This window comes from Nerophis ophidion, linkage group LG01, assembly GCF_033978795.1.
Source record: "Nerophis ophidion isolate RoL-2023_Sa linkage group LG01, RoL_Noph_v1.0, whole genome shotgun sequence".
NCBI lineage: Eukaryota > Metazoa > Chordata > Actinopteri > Syngnathiformes > Syngnathidae > Nerophis > Nerophis ophidion.
The window spans coordinates 69,799,151-69,809,478 of NC_084611.1; the positions used below are offsets into that span (position 1 = coordinate 69,799,151).

General features: G+C 44.5%; 1 non-coding gene and 1 pseudogene across 1 annotated transcript; both read right to left on the reverse strand.

The window, feature by feature from the left end:
• Nucleotides 1-734: 734 nt before the first annotated feature.
• LOC133560681 (uncharacterized) lies at nucleotides 735-3,230 on the reverse strand (annotated as a pseudogene).
• Nucleotides 3,231-9,576: 6,346 nt separating this feature from the next.
• trnav-cac (transfer RNA valine (anticodon CAC)) lies at nucleotides 9,577-9,649 on the reverse strand. Its single transcript has one exon. It is a non-coding gene; the product is annotated as a tRNA-Val (tRNA).
• Between the last annotated feature and the right edge of the window lie 679 nt (nucleotides 9,650-10,328).

Below are 10,328 nucleotides of genomic sequence, written 5' to 3' on the forward strand. Positions count from 1 at the left end.
GGGTAAAACAAGGCACATTCTTAATCAAAAAACATTACACACTCTTTATTGTACACTTGTTTTACCATATTTGAGTTACTGTCTTGAAGTTTGGGGAAATACATATAGGACGAACATCCAACCACTATTCATAATGCAAAAAAGGGCCATCAGACTGATACATAACACAGGACCCCGAGAACACACTAATGGATTATTTATAAAAACATTTGATTTAAAACTACCAGATGTCATCCAACTCAAGACTGCCCAAATGATTTATAAAGCAAGTAATGATTCACTTCCAACAGGGTTACAGAGAGGATTTTTACAGAGAGAAGGGAATTATAATCTACGAGGAGAACTACTTTTTAAGATCCAATATTGTAGAACAACGCAGAAACGAATGAGTATAACAATAGCAGGGGTTAAAATATGGAACTGTTTAAAGGATGAAATAAAACACAGCACCAACATAAACCAGTTTAAAAAACTTTTTAAATCATTTATCATTAGTAAATATAAGAAAGAAGAGCAAACATTGTTTTAGAAAGACAATAATATATATTATGTATATAAATACAATTTATGATTTCATAATTATACATATAGGTTATATTAAAATGTATATATTACCGCTTTATATGGAATTTAAATAAAATTGTGTATATATAATATATATATATTGTTGAGACGCATTTTTTGTGCCGTCTCACCCGGGCCGGGAGCAGGAACACAATTCGAGGAGGCAGGAGTTGACACAAGTAGAAGTATTTTATTGAACGCAATCTGCAGAGAGCGGAGATCGTACAGTACACTTGAACAGTAGTACCAGTAAAACCCAAAGCGATCTCATGAGAGTTTGCTGTGCAGCAGCTTATATACACTGTGCCAGTAGTTATCTGATTGGTCAGTCTACTGACTGACGTCTGTTGCTGTGTCTCGTGTCTAGGGATAATTATGCTGAACTACTCTTGGTTTCCTGTTATGCTCGTTGTTGCTCAAGTATCTGTTTCCTGTATGTGCAGTGTTTGGCACACTGAGTCAAATTGAGGTCAGGGCGTTTCCTGTTTTGTTTGGTACACTTTGTACTCTGAAACATGAGGCCTTGTACACTCATTAATCCCCGTTTTGATCTCTATTAAAGAGATCACAAATCAAAACATCGTATAATATGTACTTGAAAATTCGACAAAGTACTAATACTTAGTGGCACCTTAAACTTGAGTTGTACCCGTGATGGACAGATGTATCAGGGCCCAAAGAAAGACCATGAGTACCCCAAACCAACAGAGCATAAGGAGGTCGATGGTTGTCATGATCTTCTTGGTCCCTCGACGAATCTGGGTGGTGGTTTGGCACACCACGTGTAGGAGAGGAGCGCTATTTCACCTCCTCCCACAGGGATTTTGGGTAGACTACCTCACCCTGATGCCACCAGGGGATTATTCTGCCCCTTGTTGATTGGTGGTCTTCTCCCGTTGTTGTTGTTCACATAACTCGGTACGTGTCTCTCCCAACGTGCGTGCAGGGGCATCCGCCGCTGCACACTGGCTCCAGTGGAACCACGTGTCTCCCTTGCCGTTCAGCCGAACAGCATGCGAGGTGCGTTCAGTCACTCGGTGTGGACCCGTCCACCTGGGTTCGGTCCACTTTCGCTTGAGCACCTTCAGTAGGACCCACTCTGTGCTTGGTGGGGTCGCTGTGTCTTCCTTGTTTCTCTCCCACACCTGCTTGGCATACTCTGCAACAAGGGCTTATAAAGCATGGAAATACTGCGTGTGGGTTAATGACTGATCATCACCTTTGATTCCAATAAGCTTGGACTGGGGCCCTGGAAACCTCCTGCCTGTGGTCAGCTCAAAGGGAGTAAAGGCCGTGCTTTGGTTTATTGAGCTTCGAACAGACATGAGGGCAAGGGGTAGCGCATCGAGCCAATTCATTTTGGTCTGTGCACTGATTTTTGCCAATTTAGATTTGAGTGTTTGGTTCATTCTTTCAACCTTTCCTTGGGATTGTGGGTGGTAGACCGAACCAAACTTGTGTTTCAACCCCAGCATTTCTTCAACCTTTTGCAGATCATGGTTTTTGAAATGTGTACCATTATCTGATCGGATTTTCTCAGGAAAACCATGTCTGGGGATATACTGGTTTACCAAAAACTTCACCACTGTCTTACTGTCTTCCCTTTTTGTAGGGAGTACCTCTGGCCAACCTGAATACGCATCCACACATACCAACCACATATACCTGTACCCTTTTACTGAGTTCACCATATCTGTGTAATCTATGATGATTTCTTTCCCTGTTTTCGTCTCGAGAGGGAAACGTCCAGGATGCGGTCTGACTGTTGGTCGTGCATTATACATGGTGCATTCAGGGCAAGTATGTACATGATATTTACACATATCTTTCAAAAATGGGTGCCACCAATTTTCGAGGTTTCTCTGCATCTGTGCAGCCCCGACATGTCCCACTCTGTGCGCCTCAGTTAGTGGTATGTTTTTTATTCCAGATGGTAGCACAATCCGGCCATCCGGACTTCGCCACAAATCGTCGGTTTTTGTGCAGCCTCTGGCCAGCCATAGTGATTTCTCCTCCGGTGAGGTTTTACTCTGTTCCGTTTTTACATGTACAAGTTCCCTATCGGTGTCTGGGGTTGTCTCAGTGTCAGAGCAGAGCATCATCATATTATGTACATATCCGGCTGCTTTTTTCGCAGCTGCATCAGCCGCGTCATTTCCTATTTTCGTGTGCGAGTGTGTTTTCTCATGACCCTTGCATTTGATTACGGCTACCTTTTGTGGTAACATCAGTGCTTCCGCTAGTTCTTTCATCTCTGCCTCATGCTTAATGGGTTTGTTGGACGCCGTAAGGTATCCTGTTCTTTGCCATTGTGGCAATTCTATGTGTACCGCCCCTATTGCATAAGATGAGTCAGTGTAAATGTTGATTACCTGGTCCTCTCTTGCTTTCAACGCTTTGATTACAGCAATTATTTCTGCTCTCTGTGCTGACTGGGGTCCCTCAATCTTGTCTGCAGCAACTGTTTTTACGCCTGATTCTGTTTTTTCCACTACAGCATAGGCTGAGATTAGGCCTTGTGTTTCATGTCGGAAACAACACCCATCTGTGTACAAGTTTCTTCCTCCCTCAAATGATTCTGCCTGTAAATCTGGTCTGACTTTTTCCTCTTTCTGAACCTTGTCTGCACATAGATGTGGTGTACCTGTACCCATTTGGTCTGCCATGTTAACCCCCTCATGTGTGAATGTCAGGTTTGGCGCTCCTAGTACTTTCGCTAGTCGCCTTTGTCTGAGCGCTGTGAGCGTGAATGTTGCAGAATTGACGTATGCCACGACGCTGTGAGTGGTTAGAACGTGCAGTGGGTGGTCCATGACAATGTGTGCCGTTTTTTGTATGATTTTTGCTATTCCCCCGACATGTTGTGTGCACGTTGGGTGACGTTTTTCCCTGCTGTCGAGTATTGTACTGATGTACATCAATATTTTCCTCTCTCCCCCTTTTTTCTGGAACAGCACACCGTTGACACAGTGTGATGTACCAGAAACATCAAGATAGAAGGTGGATGAGTAGTCGGGGATCGCAAGTTCAGCCGCATGGGAAAGTTGCTGTTGAGGAATATAAACAAAACCTCAGCTTCCGTAGTCCAATTAAGCTGTGCAGACAGTTTTTGCATGCCGTGTCCGCGAACGAGGTCACGAAGGGATGACATAAGGCCTGTGTAGTTAGCAACATAATTCCTGCTGTAGCCCGTAAGCCCAAGGAAAGAAAGCATGTCTTTAACTGTTTTGGGTTTAGGGTGGTGTAGGATCGTGTCCCTGTGTTCTGGTGACAAACCGGACCCTTCCTGTGAGATCTGTCTGCCTAAAAAGGAAACGACTCTCTGAGCTACCTGTAGTTTGGACTTACTGGCCTTAAAACCTTTCTCAGCTAAATGTAGAAGTACCTGTTTTGTGGCTTTCAAGCAGAGTGAGGCAGTGGGTGCAGCAAGAAGAAGATCATCAACGTACTGGACAAGAGTAGTTTCCGGTGGCAGCTCGCAATCAGTCAAAACATCCTTTAATACCTGATTAAATAGGCCAGGGGATAGAGCAAATCCCTGAGGAAGACGAGAATAGGTCAGTTGGACCCCTCAGTAGGTGAAGGCACAAATGTTTTTACATTCTTCGGCTAGTGGTAGGCAGAAAAATGCATTAGCGAGGTCGATACAGGTGAACCATTGGTGGCTAGGATCAAGATTAGTCAACGCAACGTAAGGGTTGGGAACTGGGATGGTTTGTGTGCATAACGCAGAGTTAATGGCCCTAAGATCATGAACCATGCGATATTTACCAGTGCCCTTCTTTTCAATGGGCCATATGGGAGTGTTCCATTCCGAGGATGTTTCTACCAACACCCCCTTTTCAAATAGACCTTCAATGGTATCTGCAATGCCGATTTCGGCGTCTTTTTTACTTGGGTATTTGGGAACCCACACTGGGTTGTTATTTTTCAGCTTGAAAGTAACTGGGGGGCAGTCGACTAGGCCAACATCCGTGTGCCCAGTGGACCATAGTGAGTCAGGCAGTGAATCTAACAACAATGCTGCTTCGGGGTGATCTGTTTTCTCCCGGCCATGGTGGCGGGAGATTTGAGCATGGTCAGTGCAAGAAACCTGTATTTTGTAGATTTCAGTTGCGGGTGAATACCACAACGAAGAACCAACCCTCTGCCAATCAGTTTGCAGTTGTGCTGTTTTAACTATAAAACCCAGCTCTTTGGCTTGGTGCTCTGGATGTAAGGCTAAAGACACTTGGGGGGAAGCCTCGTCACTCATCATGTACCACTGTAGTTGCTCTGGGGTGAGAGAAACTTCTGCAGCTACACTTATGGGAGCCACATAAATGTTATTAGTGGAAAGAGCCCAATTAGTTCCCTCTATGTCCCTGCTAAACTGTTCCTCATACCACTGTGTATCCTCTCTATCATAAAACAATGTCATATGAGGAGGGTCAGGAGGGGCCACATAGGGGTGTTTTTGGGAGATCCAGGTTTTCCAAGTCAGGTAAGCTGACAGGATTCCACCTTTATCACTAGTTTCACTGTGTAGGAGACCCCAGTAGATGTCAGCCGATCTGTCTGCAACTGGCTGAATCATGTATTGGCTTGAATGTGAAGACTCAATACTGGCGCAGGGTAGAGATGTTCCATCAGGGAATGAGACTGTTAGTCCGTCAGGCGAGCAGAGAATAGTAGCCCCCAATCGAGTCAGGAGGTCTCTCCCCAGCAGGTTGGAAGGTACCTCAGGGGAGGGAGTAGATGAAAGGATGCAACACAGTCTGATTGCCAAGCCTTGTTGTGAGAGGCTTGGTGTAAGGCAGCGTAGTAGGAACCCCAGAGAAACCCATGACTGTTATGACGTCTGATGTAAGCAGCTTCTTTTCCACAGTCTTGATAGTGGAGACGGTAGCACCGGTATCCACTAAGAAAGGCAGCAAGTCCTGATTTACTGTCACTGACAGCACCGGTTCTGCCGTAAGGTGCTGTTCAGGTCTTCTCTGTGGGGCGTGTCACTCAGTGTCTTGCCACAAGGGGAACTGTGGTGCGGGTCCTCTCCCTTGAGACTGAGGAGGGTGTGTTCCTCCCCTGTTCTGAACTCCTCCTCTCTGTGGAAACCCTCCTTGTGCAGGGTTATATGGGCACTCCCTCACCCAATGGGAGGAGTCCCCACACAGGAAACAGCCTTGGTTTCCTCCTTGAGGCCTTCCCCCGGAAAACCCCCTCTTTCCTCCACCCCGTGGGCCTCCCCTTCCCCTATTTTGTCCTCCCCCTCTTCTGAAATGTGGCGTCCCAGACTCCTGAGCGTTATCGCCGTCCCACTGCTGTACAGTTTGAGACATAACCTTGACCTGATCTTTCTTGCCCTTCTTTTTGTCGTTTAAGTCATCTCCTGCTTTGGCTACATGTAACTTCAGTAATTGTGCCTGCAAATCTGCTTTGTCTTTCTCATCTTGTTGTGTTTTGTCTTGAGCCGCGGTCAGGCAATGAACGAGATGCTTCTCCCATGTACAAAGTTGACATCCTAACATGTCAGGGTTACTTTTCATGGCTGTTTGCACTGACTCAGGCACTCCACTCAGAACTGCTTGTCGGAACCACTCGGCCTGTGACCCAGTGTTACCGGGGTGCTGGCCGGTTTGATTGGTCCAGGCCTCTTTGGCTTCACATAAAAACTGCCTGGGGTTTTGTTTGGGTTCCAATCTAATTTTAGGCATAACGGCTGAATTAGGCAGTGGGAAATGACTACGCATTGCAGCACCAAGAGCAGTGCAGAGTTGGGTGAATCTGACCTCATCGGACAGTGTTAGAGTTTTTGCATCTGTCTCTACATCTCTAAGATTAGTCTGGGTCATGCACCGAGCAGCAACAGCGCGGAAATCTCCCAAAGCCAGAGTGTGGCCGGCTGTTAAGGTGTCTAATTTATTCATCCACAGCCCTCCTCCATCGGTTACTGGAGGTAATTGATCTACCATTGCTTGCACATCACCAAAAGAGAATGGTTTATACCTGGCTACTTGTCCCTGAGCTGTGGGAACAAGTGGGTACGCAGATGCAACATGCCGTGGGTTGGAGGCACATAGGGTGGAGGACATGTGGGGACATGAGGTGCAGTTACCGATTTGGAGTGAAGCTCCTTTTGGTGCAGATGTTTGGTGCTTTGTCAGCAGATCAACAGTTCAGCCCACTCCCGTCGCTCCTTCTCCCAGTCGCGCTCCTTTTTCCTCCAACTGGACTTCTGCAACAAACCTGCAATCTTTCCCTGCTCTTCCGCTTCATCTCTCTTTACAGCGGCTGTGTTCAGCTTATCAAGTATCAATTGTCCTAAGGGCCTTCTATGTTCCAATGTTTTCCCCATGTCCTGAATAAGTTGTTCTAATTTTTGTTTTGCTTTTGTTACTTTCTTCTCTTTATCTGTTGGCTTTGATGTAGCAGCTAGGGCATTAGCTGTGGATCCAATTTGGGTCAATAGGGTGACATCATCTATTTTTCTATCAAACTCTCCTGTCATTTTAACTAGACTCTGAGCTCCACAGTTTTATTGCGACAACAATCTTCCCGGAGATAGCTGCGTTAGCCCACTGCGGTTCTCTGAGAGACAAGCTTCTAGGCCGGCCCTAAAGGTCGGTCCGGTCTCCCACTGGGTGTCCTATCACAAGAACCACAGCGTTTACTCCAAAGATAAGATGTCTCGCTTATCAACTGGGTGATTTAGCCCTCGCTGCGTGTCTGTTGGTCAGATATGGACGGTTTTCACCGCCCACCCTGCCCTAAACTGTAGCGAATGAACGACATTCGTTTACACCGTTAGGTATCCCGTCAGTTCATCAGCCGCAGACCCAGCACACAATGAGTATTCATACAACGATTTACTCAGAGTCTTATTCTCCCCACTTCCCTTCTTACCTCAACAACACTTAAAATACACACACAAAGTTAGTGTCACATACACATTCGATACCCACACAGTATTTTCTTTAGCTTAAAGTTGTGTTATCGAAAGACTACTCAGTCTCTGTTTTCAACTGCAGTTTCCTTCGACTGTATTTTTCTTCTCCCCTCGTTTTTCCCACGTAAAATAACCTATTTTGTTGTTTTGAGGAGTTTTATACAGTGATATTTCAATCTCTCCAAGGTTTACAAACCTATTTTCCCAAACATTTTTGGAGTTTTCATATCGTAACAACAACTAGAATTTAGGGACCTCAACCCCCGGGACTCTAACCCTGCCGCGGTACTAACCGCTCCTGGACCCCGTCGGATCTCAGGTGGAGTTACGCCACTCTCGAGGTTACTGTGTATTCCTCCTGTATCGAAGTTATTTTAGATTTACACTTCTACTGACTCTTTTAGTTTTTATGTTTTCTTACAAGTACATAGGACAGGACACTATTTTAGTAGTTTCCAATATGCAGAATTTGTTTTAACAGGTTTTCTGCTTACCTTATTTGTAAGTGCCGGCTAGTGTCTTTGTCCTTTGTCCATGAGGAAAATGTTTAGGTCCGAATGCTCCTCTCGATGTTGTCCTCACAACTCCCTCAATCCCGGGACGAGCCCCCAAATTGTTGAGACGCATTTTTTGTGCCGTCTCACCCGGGCCGGGAGCAGGTACACAATTCGAGGAGGCAGGAGTTGACTCAAGTAGAAGTATTTTATTGAACGCAATCTGCAGAGAGCGGAGGTCGTACAGTACACTTGAACAGTAGTACCAGTAAAACCCAAAGCGATCTCATGAGAGTTTGGTGTGCAGCAGCATATATACACTGTGCCAGTAGTTATCTGATTGGTCAGTCTACTGACTGACGTCTGTTGCTATGTGTCTCGTGTCTATGGATAATTATGCTGAACTACTCTTGGTTTCCTGTTATGCTCGTTGTTGCTCAAATATCTGTTTCCTGTATGTGCAGTGTTTGGCACACTCAGTCAAATTGAGGTCAGGACGTTTCCTGTTTTGTTTGGTACACTTTGTACTCTGAGACATGAGGCCTTGTACACTCATTAATATATATATATATATAAGTGTACAAATGTATATGTTTGATGTAAATGTTAAACTGTGTATATGAGACGTGTGCTACATATATGTTGCTTATATATTGTTTAAAAAAAAAGAAGTAATATAAGTGAAGCATGTTTTGGATTTTATATATTTTGAACCTTGTTCTTGTTGTGATGGGTTAGGTTTATATAAGCGTTGCTTCAACCTACACCCTTTCGGCTCAATCATTGCTCAAATGAGTGTTTTTTGTTTTTTTTCTTTTTTTTGTTGTTGTTCTTTGTGAAGATTGCCGAAATAAATAAATAAATACAATAAAAAGTGGGCCTAACTTCTATTCGTTTTGAATGAAATCCCAATGGATCCACAGAGTTTGATGTTTACTACAATTCCTTAATAAGAAATGCCATTTTAAATGTGGACAAAACCAGCACTCAGAAATAAACACGACTTCAGTTGGGTTCCAAATCACTTTGTTACTAGTAGTTTGTCTGGATACTAACCAAAGTAAGCCCTTTTAGATTTAAGACAGCAGCGTGGCGCAGCGGGAATGTGCTGGGCCCATAACCCAGAGGTCGATGGATCGTAACCATCCTCTGCTAAGGTTTAAGTTTCAGGAGAATCTTTGACTGATTCTTGTATTGAAACAAAGGCTAACACCCATTCAGCCCACAGCTGTCTTCTCTAACTCTTTGGGAATTACATTTATGATTCCTGCTAAGGTGAGAGTTTAAAGATCTTATAAGTCAATCTCAACAGTACAGTTACAATCCATCCAACGGCCGGAGAATACACTGACTTGAACGAATGACAGATTTCACTGGTTTGTGCATGACATTTTCATGGAACCCAGCATTCATGATGTTGAAGCCTGAGGTCTGCCTATATGAGAACCCTCTAAATTTGGTGTTGTGTGTGCTCAGCTCAACATGAGCTGATCAGGTATGTTGCAAACTACTTCATGATAAAAACACAGGACCTTGCTATTATTTATTTCCCGGTTTATGTATAAAGGTAAGAAGTAAAGTCAAAAAAAGGCTTGTTTCCATCCTGTTTCGAACAGGGGACCTTTCGCGTGTGAGGCGAATGTGATAACCACTACACCATGGAAACTGCTGCAAGAACACACCTTTGTCAAGACTTACAAGTTGATATTCGGCCAATGGAAAACTTGTGGCTCGCAAGTCTCATTGCTGTTATTAGCTGCATTGCATTTCTTGCCTTTTGTGGATGTTGTTATATCCCTTGTGCACGTAGAATGTGTTCCACTTCGTAGCATTTCAAACGCTCTTCCTCTTAACCGAGTTCATGACAAACCTTGTTATGCAGGCATTGGTGGTTCAGTGGTAGAATTCTCGCTTGCCATGCGGGAGACCCGGGTCCGATTCCTGGTGTTGTGCCGAATTATGCACCCCCGCCGTAAAATGCACCCCCTGGCGGGAACGCGCTTACGTCACTCGGTTGCGTCACCCGTCTCGAAAAGTAGCTAAACTCGGCTCAAATCGCCTCTTTCGGCATAAAAATGTACGTAACAAGGTGAATAATCCAAGTTGTCTTTACTTTGGATATATTAATGGATGGATTAATTGTGATTCTTTAATGATTTCGCTGTCATTGCCTTTAATGATTTCGTCGTCATTCAATCGCCTCTTTCGGCAGAAAAAGGTACACAACAAGGTGAATAATCCAAGTTGTCTTTACTTTGGATATATTAATGAATGGATTAATTGTGATTCTTCAATGATTTCGCCGTCATTGCCTTTAATGATTTCGTCGTCTTTCAAGTGGGTAC